The 4718-nt window shown below is 42.2% G+C and overlaps 1 long non-coding RNA gene across 1 annotated transcript in view; it reads left to right on the top strand.

Moving 5' to 3' along the window:
- The window catches only part of LOC107833992 (uncharacterized), a 15458-nt gene that overhangs the window by 9985 nt on the left and 755 nt on the right, over positions 1-4718 (top strand). The gene's annotated exons all lie outside the window — the stretch shown is intronic.

Raw genomic sequence — 4718 nt, 5'->3', positions numbered from 1 at the left:
CTGATACAGGTCGCATTACGTCAAAAAAATCGGAATTGGGTCACTTCAGGCTGCAGTGTGAACGCACCCTATTATTGTTGTTGGGTCATTAAGTTTAAAACGTTTTGTTGATTTTTTGTTGTTGTTGTTTAATAAAGTTATGAACGTTTTAAGCCAGTCAGAAGACGTGCTGGTCTCAGCGTCCTGGCGGCGTTCAGTTTGTCACCTAATGCCGAGATCGACTCAAAATCTTCCCCGATCGACGTGTTGCAGCCCTGCTCTAGCAAAGCACGGACAGTTCAGAAACAATATGAAATGGGAAAAAAGTTATTTATTAACTGATTAAATCGTGTTTTAGATTGTTCTTGAAAAACTAATCAGTCTCGGCTAATTAGTGGGTGCACTCACTAATTAGCACAGTGAACCTGTTGATTTTTTACAGCTGACAGCCGCTCCCCTCTCTTGCAGGTACTGCGTACCCCCACTAAATCTTTTAGGGGTACGCAGTACCCTACCGTACCCCCTACCCCCTTCACCCCTGGTTATATCCTCAATGAGGCAGCTAAAAGCTATCACAAAGCGATAACATCTGAGACGAATGAGAAGGGCTTCGCTCCGCCCTCCCATCCTCTCCACCTTCTACAGAGGAACCATTGAGAGCCTGCTGACCAGCAGTATGTCCAACTGGTCTGGGAGCTGTAAGGCCTCAGACTGGAAGTCTCTGCAAAGAGTGGAGAAGACAGGCAAGAGGATCGTTGGGGCTCCACTCCCCCCTATCCAGAGCATTGCACACAGACGCTGCTTAGCCAGAGCAAACCAGATCCTCTCTGATTCCACCCATCCTCTCCATGGTCTGTTCATCCGCTTGCTGTCTGGGAGGAGAGTCCGTAGCATCCGCTGCAGAACAGCCAGATTCAGAAATAGTTGTCTCCCACTGGCCATCAGATTGCTCAACAATCCCGTCATGAAGACTCTCTGAGACTGTTTGAAAATAGTAATTATTATTTGCATATTATTTAATTATAGGCACACTTGTGTTTTTGTGTGTGCTCCGGTGGCCAAGTGATGACATTTCATGCCAATTTTACTTATGTTTCTTTGTGCAATGACAATAAAAATAAGTGTAAGTCTAACAGAAGCAGAAGGCTCAATGATACTATCAAATCAATGGCCAGGTCGACATTATCTATACACAATATTTGTATCTAAAAAAAAAAAACTTCTGTGGTGTCAGTGGAAGTCTTCAAAGTGCTGATGTGCTGCTTCAGGGACAAAAGCTCTGCAGGCCGGACTTCAGTTGAGGATTTTATTACAAACTACAGCCAAAGTCAGAACAACAGAAGGCATGAGGAAATCATGGCCCAATTGTAGATAATTCCCTTACAAAAGCACTGGTGTTGTGCTGTCCTGTAGGGCAGAATACAACACCATGTCTGATTTTCCCTAAGCTGCCTCTTTGAGCTTAAGTCTGATAAAACATACTCTAACCGAGTACTCTGTCCTTAAGAGAAAATGTCACTATAGTGTTCCATTTTTAATTTCCTCAGTGTCTCAAAAAAACACAACATAGAATGTTTTCAATTTCTGTGGAAAAAGTAAAACTTCCATCCATTTTCTTTACACCCTTGTCCCTAGTGGAGTCGGGAGGGTTGCTGGTGCCAAACATTTCGGGTGAGAGGCGAAGTACACCCTGGACAGGTCGCCAGTCTGTCGCAGGGCAACACAGAGACAGACAGGACAAACAACCATGCACACACACACACACCTAGGGAGAATTTAGAGAAATCAATTAACCTGACAGTCATGTTTTTGGACTGTGGGAGAGAATCCACCATGCAAACTCCATGCAGAAAGACCCCAGGCCGGGAATCGAACCCGGGACCTTCTTGCTGCAAGGCAACAGTGCCACTGTGCAAAATGATCAAAATGAGTTAATATTAAGCTAGAGCAGGTGCTAAAAATCTTACATTTTGATGCAGTTGTATTCTGTTTTGCACACATCAAATGGAACATAAATGCCACTTGTCAGTCAGAATCTATATGGTATCAAGATCCCTCTTAAAAAAGTAGAAGGCTTTGAGTTTCTGTTAAAATCAACTTAGAGGTGAACAAGATTCCTGTGAAGTTGTGACAAATTTCCACTGCTGTGGAAATTTGAAAGGTGTTATTTGTCCACAACTTGCCCCCACATCAATTTTGTTGAACACAGTGATGGATCTAGAATATTTTCCATAGGTTGGGGCAGAGGGAAAATTTTAGACCTCTTCTGCGAAGTATGTGAAAATCATCTGTATGTAAATGGAGTTAACAAAATCCAAACAAAACATTAACTGGGTGTGCATAATTAATTAGGCTTGCTTAAAAACTGTTGTCAAGGGTGTGCTGTGGTGGCACAGGGGTTTAAGCATAACCCATGTATGGAGGCCTTAGTCATCATTGCAGGTTTGATTCCCAGCCTGGTGACCTTTGCTGCATATCTTTCCCCATCTCTCATTACCAACTTTCCTATCAAATAAAGGCCACTAGAGCCAATAAAACCTTTTAAAAAAGAAAAAAAAAATGTTGTCAAAATTTGTGCAGAATTTTCAGTGTGCCACCAGAGGGAGCAACACATTAGACCAAGTCTACTGCAATATTAAGCAAGCATAAAGAGAAGTTCCTTTCCCACACCTGGATCAATCAGCTCATATTCTACTCATGTCACTGTTTCTCTTCCTTGCATGCAACCCTGTCAAGCAAAAATTCAGGCCCACTACCAACACTATTCAAACTTGGCCAGATGGGGTTCTGGCTGAGCTGCAAGACTGTTTTGCACACATCAAATGGAACATAAATGCACACCAGTCCCTGGAAGAATACATAGATGTTGTACTGTTATATCAAAAATTATACTGAAAATATGACAGCATGCAAAAACATCAAAATTTATCCAACTGAAAACCATGGATAAGCAATGAAGTCCAGCATCTGTTGAAAGCCAGAAATGCAGATTTCAAATCTAGAGACAGAGCCTGCTACAACTAAGGCAGCATCAAGACTGCAAAAGTAGAAATTATATTGAAAATGAAGGTCCAATTGGCTCAAAAGATTTACAGCAGATCTGGCAGGGCATACAATATCTACCAAACTATATTCACCAGCCACTTTATTAGATACACTTTGTAATACCGGGATGGGCCCTCTTTTGCCTTCAGAACTGCCTTAATCCTTCGTGGCATAGATTCAACAAGGTACTGGAAACATTCCTCAGAGAGTCTGGTCTGGTCTGCAACTGGTGATAGCATCACACAGTTGCTGCAGATTTATCGGCTGCACATTCATGATGCAAATTTCCCGTTCCACTTACATCCCAAAGGTGCTCTATCAAGCTTATGGCATCATAAGCCATGCAAGCTTAAGATGCCATAAGCTTGTCATGTTCAAGAAACCAGTCTGAGATGATTCGCAGTGTATGACATGGCAGATTATCCTCCTGGAAATAGCCAGTGTTTACATGATGCTTAATGGGCCAAAACTGTGCCAGGAAAATATCCCCCACACAATTGTTGCACCACCACCAGTCTGAACCATTGATACAAGGTAGGATGGATCCATGCTTTCATGTTGTTGACGCCAAATTCTGACCCTACTATCCAAATGTCACAGCAGAAATCAGGACTCATCAGACCAGGCAACATTTTTTCAATCTTCTGTTGTCCAATTCTAGTGAGCCTGTGTAAATTGTTCTTAGCTGACAGGAGTGGCACCCGGGGTGGTCTTCTGCTCCACCTGCCTCAAGGTTTGACATGTTGTGTTTTTAAAAAATTTGAGATGGGATGGTCCCACTCCCGCACAACACTGCCAGTCTCACGATTCTCCAGCCCTTATCCTACAGGAACACCAAGTATATTGGGTACTTGAGAAAGCACACCCAAAAAAATCACCTGTATCGGATGGAGGAAATCTTGTGCTATCAATGTTTCTCTGGCACAACAAGATATCCCACACCTTGTCTCAAGTTAGCAACCCAGTAGGCAAAGAAAAAAATCTGATATACACAACCTAATGACAGGCTTATTGTTCTGACATCATGATGAACAATACTGCAGATTTATCTGCAGCTCAGCATACCTGTTTTGGATTCCCACCAGTTTGCACAGGGCAAATATGTCAACCAATGATGCCATAAACATTGCATGTCCCACCTAGAACATTGGGGGAATTATGTGCAGACACTTTTTGTGGACTATTCCTCTGCTTTTATCCACCTGTGAATGATCAGAAACTTCCTCACTGCTTGTCCTCAAACCAACAGACTTGGGGCCCCACTGGTTCTCCTCTCTCAAGCTCAGCACAGGTTCACCACAGGGATGTGTGCTTAGTCCCCCCCCTCCACACCCTGGCATTCTACTCATCCTACAGACACCATCATCACCATCATATAATTTGCTGATGTTACGACATGGCGACAGTTTTAACATGCATAACACATATTTTTGTAAAAAGTACACAGTAGTTTTAAATGGCTGTAGTTCTACAGCCATTACTTTTCTAAAGTCATCAGCTCTGGAACAGTATGCCTCAGTCTGTTCCAGTATTTAAAAGCTAATACAGCTCTACACCAGAACAGAAATTGTTCATTCCAAGGTAATAAAGACAACTGATAATAGAAACGATTTTATTTTGTTTATTTGAAGTGATGCTGTATTGTATTATGTATGTATGTATGTATGTATGTATGTATGTATGTATGTATGTAT

The sequence above is a fragment of the Poecilia formosa genome, unplaced genomic scaffold (genome assembly GCF_000485575.1).
Source record: "Poecilia formosa unplaced genomic scaffold, Poecilia_formosa-5.1.2 Scaffold495, whole genome shotgun sequence".
In the NCBI taxonomy this organism is placed as follows: domain Eukaryota; kingdom Metazoa; phylum Chordata; class Actinopteri; order Cyprinodontiformes; family Poeciliidae; genus Poecilia; species Poecilia formosa.
The sequence above is the reverse complement of the archived record's forward strand: the minus strand, read 5'-3'. Positions and strand labels throughout refer to the sequence as shown.